This window comes from Saccopteryx leptura, unplaced genomic scaffold (genome assembly GCF_036850995.1).
Source record: "Saccopteryx leptura isolate mSacLep1 unplaced genomic scaffold, mSacLep1_pri_phased_curated manual_scaffold_26, whole genome shotgun sequence".
In the NCBI taxonomy this organism is placed as follows: Eukaryota; Metazoa; Chordata; class Mammalia; order Chiroptera; family Emballonuridae; genus Saccopteryx; species Saccopteryx leptura.
In genome coordinates this window covers 818,400-830,421 of record NW_027095708.1, presented here as the reverse complement: position 1 = coordinate 830,421, position 12,022 = coordinate 818,400, and the positions used below count along the sequence as shown (strand labels likewise).

The 12,022-nt window shown below is 46.7% G+C and overlaps 1 pseudogene; it reads left to right on the top strand.

Moving 5' to 3' along the window:
* Positions 1 to 2,310: 2,310 nt before the first annotated feature.
* Positions 2,311 to 11,664, top strand: LOC136386967 (histone-lysine N-methyltransferase PRDM9-like; annotated as a pseudogene).
* Positions 11,665 to 12,022: the final 358 nt, after the last annotated feature.

The following is a 12,022-nucleotide window of genomic DNA, read 5'->3' as shown; positions in this document are numbered from 1 at the left end:
GGATCCAACAGCTAATTGAAGTCAAAGGGAAAACCAATGTCTCAGAAACTGTATAGAAATTTGAATATGGGGAATAAGAATGTATCAGAGCAGAAGCCTGTTGCTGCAGCCAATATCAGACTTTATTTAAGAACTCTCCAGTGGGTCCAACATAATGGCACATGTGGACTCTGGGCTTCCAGCCTCCCAAAAACCCATCCAATGTATCCCTTTGCTTAGAAAAATTACTCCTGAAAGACAACTGAAAAACAATTAAACAGCTTCTGCACAACAAGCTAGAGATAAACAGACAGAGAGAGAGAGAGAGAGAAAGAAAGAGAAAGAGAGTGAGAGCAGAGAAGGTTGAGGAAACATGAGAGCTCTGCAGGAGGTGAAGGAACAGCTCAGGACCTAAGAGACCAGTGAGCACCACTGTTTACACATCCCAGGCCTGTGGATAGAAGACAGGAGCTCCATCCAGGCTCTATGGCCACCCGCAGGGTGCTGTAGCAAACCGCCAGCCACTCCTCCTAGAGCTAAATACAATAGAATCATGAGGGCAGTGTAGCTTGTATAAAGAAAGCTCCTCTTCCCAGATACTGACCCAGCAGGTAGGTATGGGGAAGTGGCAACACTTCGCCCACTGAGCTGCATGTGAATGTGGGGCCCCCCCACCTAGAGAGAGTGCAGAGCTAGCAAAACACTCTGGTACCAGCTGCAGGACTATTTGACCCAGAGAATAGTGCAGCCATAGTGGGTCACTACAGGCATTACTCCTCCTGAAAAATATGGAGCTGGCAAATAGTCTATATGGTCTGCACACAGGACTCCCTGATCAGAGAAAGTGCAGAGAATGGGGGGCGCTGCTGCATGCACTGGTCAGGCAGCTCTACCCCCAAAAAGCACAAAGCAAGCAAAACCTTGTGGCCCAGTGTGGAGTGAGGGGGGCAATGCTGTGCATGTGCACAGGGCTGCCAAGCCCTGAGAAAGTGAGAATGAACAAATGAAGGCTGTGTGTGCACCCAGGCTACCCCACCAGGACAAAGGGTGGATCTAATGGGGGGGTGAGATACAAGAAAGCAATCAGGTAACCCAGCGCAGACTGTGCTCTGACAACAGATAATTAAAACAGAACACGCAGAGCACACACCACGCAGCCCCTTTTACACCAGGCAGCCCTGCCCAGATTAAAAGGACAAGGAGGCTCACACACCCCAGGTGGCCCATTCAGAACCCACTCCTTCAGGTCAGGTGACAGGACAGGCACTGCATGCACCTCCCCCAACTACAACCGGCAGGCTGAAACTATTCAACACACAATGTAACAAAGACAACTTTTTCAAGATTGGACGATATGACTATTCCATTCAACTCAAAGAAACAAAAACAAACAGTCAAACAAAATGTGGAGACAGAAAAGTATAACCCAAATGAAGGAATAAGGAAAAAACTCAGGAGAAATGTCCTAATTAAATGGAGATGGGTAATTGGACAGATAAAGACTTCCAAGCAAACAGTCATAATGATGTTCAATAAACTTGAGAGTAGAATAGAGGAACTCAAGAGAGCGCTTGAACAACAAGAAAATGTAATAATCTTATCCGGCTTGAGCGCGGATACACTGGCTTGAGTGCGGGATCAGAGACATGACCCCATAGTCGCTGGCTGAGCCAAAAGGTCGCTGGCTTAAAGCCCAAATTGCTGGCTTGGGCAAAGGAGTCACTGACTTGGCTGGAGTCCCCAGTCTGGCCCATCCTTGCATCCCTGGGGCTGGTCCCACGTGCGCCCCGTGGGCCAATCAGTCAGCCTCAGTGGTGTCTCCCAGGCAGGCACGTTGGGGCTAGGCCTGCAGGGTGGACGCGGACGGAATCCCGCGGGGCGGCGCGGAGGGAGCTGCGGGGAGGGCGTGGGCTGCGCTGCAGGTGAGCACAGGGCGGCAGGCAGGGGAGAGCCCTGACCCAGCGGGGCGACCAGTGGTTCCTTCCAACCGCTGCGCGGGGTCACGTGGCCACGTCTCTCTCTCTCTCTCTCTCTCTCTCTCTCTCTCTCTCTCTCTCCCACACACACACACACAACCACCCCGTCCCCACAGGCCCCTGGCGCCCTCAGGGACATCTGCACCTACGGGTGGCCGCCACCATGGTTGACTGGGAGAAGACACGTGGCCCCAACGTGGAGAAAAACCTGGACACACTGCTGTGCAAAGGTGACGGCGCGTGGGCGGGAATCGCAGGCTGCATGAGGGCTGGCTAAGTGTCAGGGCTGCTCCTACAAGCTCTTCGCTTTCGGTACCACGATTTTGTTTCTCCCCAGGGCTCGGCGCCCATCGGCCCACTTTCATGGTTCACCACCGGCAGGCCACCAGACCCCCGGCGGAGGACACTGAGGACTCGCATGAAGAATGGACTCAGAGGCAGCGAGGTGAGGGGCTGCAGGCACGCACTGTCCATTTGAAATGGACCCAGGGTCAGGTCCCCAGCCTCTAAACAGATAACGAGGGACAGAGCTTGCATTTAGCAAACAAGCGAGATACATACAGTGCATTGTGAAGTAAGGGGCGATTTGCTACACTGCTTCCATGTGTAAATAATTACACATGTTTATAGATGTGTTAATGAGCAGGAACGGTATAAAAGTACAAAAGCATGTAAGAAATAACTCATTCAGAACACTTCTCATCACAAGAGGAGGATGAAGGTCTGGCCGGTGAGCAGTGCTCCAGGACAGGGCTCCCTGGGCAGCGCCGGCCACATTGCAGATGGGAAAGGATTAATCATGGTGATTAAGGCAGCTGGGGTTGTGAGCCAGGGTAGGGACCATTGTATCAGGCCCTGTGTCAGCCATCTCTTCAGTGCATCTGGTTTTATGAAGGTGTGGTCAGTAAGGTCCTTCCGCTTTCATGGTCTAGCATTGAAACACAGATGAAGCACAGATGTGATCTCAAGCTTGACCCAATGGTTTCTGTGGCCCACAGAATCTGATGATTAAGGAAGGGCAAGAACAGCCAAATGTGTAAAGGTGAAAGGATAAGAAGGAAAGCAGGCAAGGTGGTCACTGTACCATTAGACTGGACAAGGCTACTCTGAAACAAGAAGACAGAAAGGAACCCTGGCCAAGTTGCTTAATTCATTAGAGAGTCGTCCCTGTACACCAATGTTCTGGGTTTGATGTCCAGTCAGGGCCCATATAAGAATCAACCATTTGAGCCTGACCAGGTGGTAGCACAGAGGATAGAGCATCAATCTGGGATGATGAGAACCCAGGTTCCAAACCCCAAGGTTGTGGCTTGAGGATGGGTTCACCAGCTTGAGTGTGGGGTCACTGGCTAGAGCATGGGATCGTAGATGTGACCCCATGGTCACTGGCTTGAAGCCCAATGTTGCTGGCTTGAGCCCAAGGTTGCAGATTTGAGCAAGGGGTCACTGACTGAGCTGGAGTCCCCTGGTCAAGGCATGTATGAGAAAGCAATCAATGAACAACTAAGGTACTGCAGCTATAAGTTGATGCTTCTCATCCCTCTCCCTTCCTGTCTGTCTCTCTAGCTAAACAAAAAGAAAAAAGAAAGAATAATTAACCACTAAATGCATAAATGAGTGGAACAACAAATCAATGTTTCTCTCTCACTCTTCCCTCCTCTCTCTAAAATCAATAAAAAAAATTAATTTATTGATTTTAGAGAGAAGAGTGAGAAAGAGAGAATGGGGAGGCAGACAAGAGCAGGAAGCATCAACTTGTAGTAGTTGCTTCTTATATGTGTCTTGACCAGGCAAGCCTCAGGTTACAAACTGGTGACCTCAGTGTGCCAGGTCATTGCTTTATCCACTGTGCCACCACAGGTCAGGTAGACAGAAAAGAGAAAGTTTTATGTTAAAGAAATGGATTTTCTGTCCACTTAAGTGACCTTTATTATATTTTTGACATGATCGGCTTTTTTTCTTTTTCTTTTTTATTTTAGTGAGAGATAAAGAGGGAGGGACAGACAGGGACAAAATGGCTAAAAGGGAGAGATGTGAGAAGCATCAATTTTTCATTGCAGCTCCTTAGTTGTTCATTGATTGCTTTCTCATATGTGCCTTGACTGGGGGGCTACAGCACAGTAAGTGACCCCTTGCTCAAGCCAGCTTCCTTGGACATGAGCTACCAACCATGGAGTCATGCCTATGATCCCACGCTCAAGCCTATGACCTGGTGCTCAAGCTGGTGAGCGTGCACTCAAGCCGGATTAGCCCGCACTGAAGCCAGCAGCCTAAGGGTTTCAAACTTGGGTCCTCAGCATCACAGTCCATCCTGGAGAAGCAAGACCCTCTGGACAACACTCTAGATGAAAATTGGATAAGAGAAAATCATTTGTAGATTTCAGTTCCTCTGAGTCCTCTAGAAAGGCTAATAGTATGGCCTAGGTATGTGGGGTGGACTTTGGATAGGCCTGGATTTAAGCTCTACTAAACTAAGAGTTAATTTAGCACTGGAGCTTTGGGCAAATCTTACAAATTCTCTGAGCTCTTGAATGCTAATGTGTAAAGTGAAGATACTTTGATAGTATGCAATTCAATTTACATATTTGTGTATGTATTTACTTATTTTTTAGATAAGAGGAGGGGAGATAGTGAGGCTGACTCCCATATGCACTCTTACCAGGATACTGGCAACCCCAATTCTCGAGTACTGAGCTGGTTTTTAGCACCTCAGGGTGATGTGTTCTAGCTAACTGAGCCATCCTCAGTTCCCAGGGCCAATGCTCGAACCAACTGATCCACTGACTGCAGGAAAGGGAGAGAGAGAGAAGAGGGAGAGGGAGGGGTGGAGAAAGAGATGGTCACTTTTCCTATGTACCCTGACCAGAATCAAACCTGGGACATACACTGGGCCAATGCTCTATACTGGCTAGGGCTTAAATTCAATGTAAAAGAACTGACACACATTGTCCAATAAATACATCTCTGATAATAGCAACCATATGCTGCTGGTGTTGTATACCTGCCTTTCCTAAATGCCTTACAGATACTGTGCCCTTAATAAATATTTTATGAATAACTAAATTTTGGGAAATTAAACCTCACAATGGGAAGATCTAGAAACAAAAATTGAATTGGCCATCTGTAGTCAGTGTAGAGGCTTACTATTATAGAGGCTCTCTGAGCCAATAGTTGACAAAAGAAAATACCAGAGTATGTAGAAGGACAGGTGATAATTTGATGGAAGGAAATTGTGTGTTTTCTGACAAAATAGGGACTAACACTCCTAACTCCACCAAACTCACTCTTCTCCAACTTAGAACTCAGGAGAAAGGAGACTGAAGTAAAGATGTATAGCCTACGAGAAAGAAAAGGCCATGTGTACCAAGAGGTCAGCAGGCCCCAGGATGATAACTACCTCTGTAAGTGACCCTCAGAAAGCATGTTATGTCTTCATACAATAATTTCATCTGGTCATTTGCCCCTTAGAGCATTCCATTCCCCTAGGGACTTGCACTACACAATTGGGTTCAATGATGTGAGTTCCTGGGCTCTTTCTGAAGCTCTGTATGTCCAGAAACATGCACTACACCTTCCCTAATCCCTGTTGCTCTCACCGACAGATTGTGAGAAGTGTCAGAACTTCTTCATTGACAGTTGTGATGTGCATGGGCCCCCTACATTTGTAAAAGACAGTGCAGTGGATAAGGGGCATCCGAACCATGCAACCCTCACTCTGCCTCCTGGGTTGAGAATCAGACTATCGGGCATCCCTGAAGCTGGGCTTGGAGTGTGGAACGAGGCATCTGCTCTGCCAGTGGGTCTGCACTTTGGCCCTTATAAGGGCCAGATCACAGAAGATGAAGAGGCAGGCAACAACGGATACTCCTGGCAGGTGAGAAGTATTTACCACTTCCGCTGTCCTGTGGCTTCCCACATCCCTCCCATGGCTTGGTGAGACCTGTCATTCTACATGCTAGGACAAGGATGGAGACAATATGGTTAGCTCTGGGTACTGAGTCGACTTTGCAGAACATGGAGCTCCTGTTGAGGATCTCAGGTTAAGTGGGAGCAAAGTGGTACAGACACAAAGGAATGCCTCCTCCCAGCCCTCAGTGGACAGGTCAACTCAGATGTGATGAGTAAGAAAGTATCATGTGGTCACAAGTGGCAATGCATGCAAGCTGAAAGAGTTTTGTTGATAGTAGGGTAAAATAATTTCTCTATTACTTCCTCAACTGAAAAAAAAAACGTTTATTTTTTCTTCCTGAAATGCAGATCACCAAAGGGAGAAACTGTCATATGTATGTGAATGAAGAAGATGAATCCTGGGCCAACTGAATGAGGTAAGGCCAATAAGTTTCTGGGAGTCATGAGAACACTCAACCCTCTCAAGCCCATACATCTTTCCTTCTCTTTATGCCTCCCTCAGTGGTCTCCCTCAATCCTCTGTTCCTCTTTTTTCTCCATTTGGTGCTCTTTCAAAGAAAGAGGTATTTAGAGAAAAAAGGGGGATAAAAATACAGCATATGTCCTCAAAATATAAATCTCTATGCTAGACAAAATTTAGGCACTGGAAAAAAAAACTTTGAGGGTCTGGATTACACTTTAATTGATCTAATGAACATTATTTAAGCCCTTCCTATATTCCAGTTTAGATGAAAGTATTCATTACTTAAGCAGGTCATATAACCCATCTTCTTATGGAGGAGTAATTGCAGACACAGTGAAACAATTGATATTACAAATATTTAACTATAATTTTTTTTGAGAAGATCACAGTGCCAGCATAATTAAACCAAGGACAGCCTAAACCAGTGGTCAGCAAACGGCAGCTTGTGAGCCACATGCAGCTATTTGGTCCCTTGAATGTGGCTCTTCCAAAAAATACCATGTGCAGGCACTACCTCGATAAGGAATGTACCTACCTATAGAGTATAAGTTTAAAATTTTTGGCTCTCAAAAGAAATTTCAATCATTGTAGTGTTAATATTTGGCTCTGTTGAATAATGAGATTGCTGACCACTGGCCTAAACCTGTGAGGGCAGCAAATATCCCAGCCTCCCTTCTAACTAGAACTGAGTTCTGAAGCCTGCAGAGCAATGATCATGGGACACTTGCCTGAGAGGATCTTTTATCAGGGGTTACAAAATGTGAATAAGCTATTATTGTTCTTTAAGATTTTGCTAAGACAAAGAGACCTCCAAGTCCTGGCAGGTTGGCTCAGTGGTAGAGCATCAGCCTGGCCTGTGGAAGTCCAGAGTTTGATTCCCAGCCAGGGCACACAGAAGCATCCATTCACTCCACTCTTCCCCCTCTCCTCTATCTCTGTCTCTCTCTTCCCCTCCCCAGCCAAAGCTCCACTGGAGCAAAGTTGGCCCCGGCTCTCAGGATGGCTCCATGGCCTCCACCTCAGGCACTAGAATGACTTTGGTTGCAGTGTAGCAGTGCCCCAGATGGGCAGATCATTGCCCCCTGGTGGGCATGCCGGGTGGATCCCGGTAAGGCACATACGGGAGTCTGTCTATCTCCCTGCTTCTCACTTCTGGGGGTGGGGGAGACCTCCAGGTTTTTATGGGAACCTGGTTGAAGCTACCTAAATAAAATGTGAGGAGAATGGAGAAAGGCCTCTCAAGAAAAGATGGACTTGGTCTGAGTATTGAATGATGTGAACTAATCTAGACACAGAGTCCAACATCAAGTAGCAAGTTCTGTGATATAAACAGAACCTTAGTTTAGAGAAGGCAGAGGTCACTGGGTTTTATGGCCAATCAGGGTAAAGGTTACATCTGCAATTGGCTTTGGAAAATGGTATTAGGCAGGATGAGCACCGTAAGCAGGACATGGACATTGGAAGTCATATGACATTCTGATATACTCAGACATCGGAGAGAAGGTTCTCCGGGAGCACTGTGGGAGTGGGCGACATCAGAGCCCGAGTGTCAGGTGCAGAGCTGGACATGGATCTGAGAGGTAGTAAGAACTCATTGCCTGTGGGTTTCTTTTCTTTCATCTGCCTCAATCCCAGGTATGTGAACTGTTCCCGGGATGATGAAGAGCAGAACCTGGTGGCCTTTCAGTATCATGGGCAGATTTTCTACCAAACCTGCTGGGTCATCAGGCCAGACTGTGAGCTGCTAGTCTGGCACGGTGATGAGTATGGCCAGAAGCTGGGCATCAAGTGCAGCAGCAAGTGGAAGAGAGAGCTCACAGCAGCTGGAGGTGGGCACAACTGTTCTTCAAAATGGAAAGAAAAGAGAGAACTCACCTTAGAAATTTTCATGGTACACTCTAAAGTCAGTAAGATTTCAAATCAGATGCTTCAGAAATGAAGAATTCATTTCATATGCCTTTGATTCTTAGGAAAAATCTTTTTATTTTTTACTTTTGATTTAATTTTTTTATGTGAGAGGAGTGGAGATAGACAGATTCCTTCATGTGCCCCAACCAGTATCCACCCAGCAACCCCAGTATGAAGTCCATGCTCAGACTAGCCGAGCTATCCTCAGTGCTGGAGGTCAACACTTGAACCAACTGAGTTATCGGGCTGATGCTCAAACCAATTGAGGCACTGGCTCTAGCAGGGGAAGAGAGAGAGAAGGGAGAGAGGGAGGGGAAGAGAAACAGATAGTCACTTCTCATTTGTGCCCTGACCGAGGATTGAACCTGGAACTTCCACATGCCAGGCCAACACTCTGTCCACTGAGAAACTGTCCAGGGCCTGTTTTCTGAGGGCCACTCCTGTTTAGCATACAGGGTAAGAGCAGAGGTTGGATAGATGCCCAGCAGCCTGGAAATGCAGTGCTGTGATCCAAGCTGAGACACTGGGGGCCCTCCTGAGTGAGGTGGGACAATGGTGTTATTTTCAGCTACAGGGAGACTTATTCTCTTATTTGCTTTGTTAATTTTTGTAAAATACACTTCAGTGGGGAATCCTCTCAGAGATTACTTCATCTCCAAGTGAGAGAGGATGGTGGATTAGCTAGAGAGGAATAGGAGTCAGGCATGTAAGAAGTATGGTTGGCGGCCCTGGCTGGTTAGCTCAGTCAGTTATAGGATCACCCTGTAATATCAAGGTTGAGCCCGGCTCAGGGCACATATGAGAAATGACCAATGACTTCATGTTTAGGTAGAAAAATGAATAAATGCCTTTATCTCTCTCTCTCTCTCTCTCTCTCTCCTTCTTTTTCTTCTCTACTTCTTTTTTCTCCTCCTCCTCTTTGTCTCTCTATAATCAATCAATTTTTAAAAAGTATGGTTGGGGAAATATTTTGAAACAGGACTTCCCATTGTATATGAAATGGGCTGACACTAAATGAAATCAAGTATGAATATTTGGTGTGAGGCTTGAGGAAGGACATATTTTCAGTTTATCATCTATGGGAAACTATGAGGGAAGCAATTCCTAATTGCAGCCAGTGGTCTTTCTAAACAACTGTGTTAAAAGCTACGTGTATATAAGAAAGGTCAGCATTGTTCCACCCATACAAGGGGTGAAACAGCCCCTGATGCTACTTGACAGTCCCTCATCTGGTAATACATACAAAGGACCCTTGATATGGGCTTTCTGGATTTCTAAAGAAGATACAGTACATAAAAATTAAAAGATAAAACAGACTATAAAGAAAAAAAACCCCAGACTATAAAGAAACAGTTTGTGGAAGACAGAGATTATACTGTCAAACCCGTAAGAATGACTCATGGGAGACATCTTAACATCAGACAAAACATATGAATCATGCAGCCTTATCAACCTCTACCCTGACCAAAATTTACTCTTTCAGCAGAACCAAAGCCAGAGATACACCCATGTCCTTCCTGCTCTCTGGTCTTCTCCAGTCAGAAATTCCTCACTCAACACATGGGATGCAGTCACCCCCCTCAGATTCTCCCAGGAACATCTACAAGAAAACAGCTTCAATCAGAGGGTCCCTACCCAGAGGATCCAAGTAAGCAGCAGCAACATACTGATACACACAACTGGGATGACAAAGCTGAAGGTCAAGAGGTCAAAGAAAAGTCCAGCCTTTTGCTTAAAAGGACCAGGCAGAGGAGGATTTCAAGGGCCTTTTTCAAACCTTGTAAAGGACACATGGGAAGCTCTAGTGAGCAAGAGAGAATGATACAGGAAGTGCCCAGCACAGGCCAGGAAGTAAATTCAGTGGACACAGGCAAAGTATCTATGGGAGTAGGAATGTCAAGAATTGTAGCTGTCAAGTATGGAGAGTGTGGGCAAGGCTTTGAAGATAAGTCACATATTCTCAGACAACACAGGGCACACTCAGAGGAGAAGCCCTATGTTTGCAGTGAGTGTGAGCGAGGCTTTACACGGAAGTCAAACCTCCTCAAACACCAGAGGACACACTCAAGGGAGAAGCCCTATATTAGTAGGGAGTGTGAACAAGGCTTTACACAGAAGGCAGATCTCCTCATACAGCAGAGTACGCACTCAGGGGAGAAACCCCATGTTTGCAATGCGTGTGAGCGAGGTTTTGCACGGAAGGTAGATCTCCTCATACACCAGAGGACACACTCAGGGGAGAAGCCCTATGTTTGCAGGGAGTGTGAGCGAGGTTTTGCACAGTAGGCAGATCTCCTCATACATCAGTGGACACACTCAGAGGAGAAGCCTTATATTTGCAGGGAGAGTGAGCGAGGCTTTGCACGGAAGTCACATCTCCTCAAACACCAGAGGACACATTCAGGGGAGAAACCCTATGTTTGCAGGGAGTGTGAGAGAGGTTTTGCATGGAAGGCAGATCTTCTCATATACCAGAGGACACACTCAGGGGAGAAGCCCTATGTTTACAGTGCATGTGAGCGAGGCTTTACACAGAAGTCCCATCTCCTCAGACACCAGAGGACACACTCAGGGGAGAAGCCTTATGTTTGCAGGGAGTGTGAGAGAGGCTTTGTACGTAAGTCACATCTCCTCGGACACCAGAGGACACATTCAGGGGAGAAACGCTATGTTTGCAGGAAATGTAAACGAGACTTTGCATGGAAGTCACATCTCCTCATACACCAGAGGACACATTCAGGGGAGAAACGCTATGTTTGCAGGGAGTGTGAGCGAGGCTTTGCACAGAAGTCAGATCTCCTCAAACACCAGAGGACACACTCAGGGTTGAAACCTTATGTTTGCAGGGTGTGTGAGCAAGGCTTTGCATGGAAGCCACATCTCCTCATACACCAGAGGACACACTCAGGGGAGAAACCCTATGTTTGTAGGGTGTGTGAGCGAGGCTTTGCACAGAAGCCACATCTTCTCAGACACCAGAGGACACACTCAGGGGAGAAGCCCTATGTTTGCAGGGAGTGTGAGAGAGGCTTTGCACATAAGTCACGTCTCCTCAGACACCAGAGGACACATTCAGGGGAGAAACGCTATGTTTGCAGGGAGTGTGAATGAGGCTTTTTTTTTTCTTTCTTTTTCTTTTTTTTTTTTAATGTGCCTTGACCGCGGGCCTTCAGCAGACCAAGTAACCCCTTGCTTGAGCCAACAACATTGGGCTCAAGCTGGTGAGCTTTTTGCTCAAACCAGATGAGCCCTCGCTCAAGCTGGCAACCTTGGGGTCTCGAATTGGGGTCTTCCGCATCCCAGTCCGACGCCCTATCCACTGCGCCACTGCCTGGTCAGGCATGAACGAGGCTTTGCATGGAAGTCACATCTCCTCATACACCAGAGGACACATTCAGGGGAGAAACCCTATGTTTGCAAAGAGTGTAGTGAGTTATTAGCATAAAATTGCGTTTCCACAGCCATAGCTGTTTCATGGGTCATATCCCATCTCTGAAGAGACTTCAGAAGGAGTCTATTGACCACTTCCCTCCCAAGATTGTAATTAATAAAGAAGTAACTGGTTAAACAAATTCTTCACTTTCCTAACAAGAGATGAGCTAGACAAACAGTTCCTTAAGTGCTATGGGAATGTCAACACCAATCTCCTCCATGGTATCTTGGCCTCCTGTTCTAATAAATCTTATCTTCATAAAACTTTGTAGCTCACATACCTCATTCCCCCTGTCACTGAAACCAGAGTTCCAGGAAAGCCACAGAGAACTCACACTGTCATGCATAGAAACTC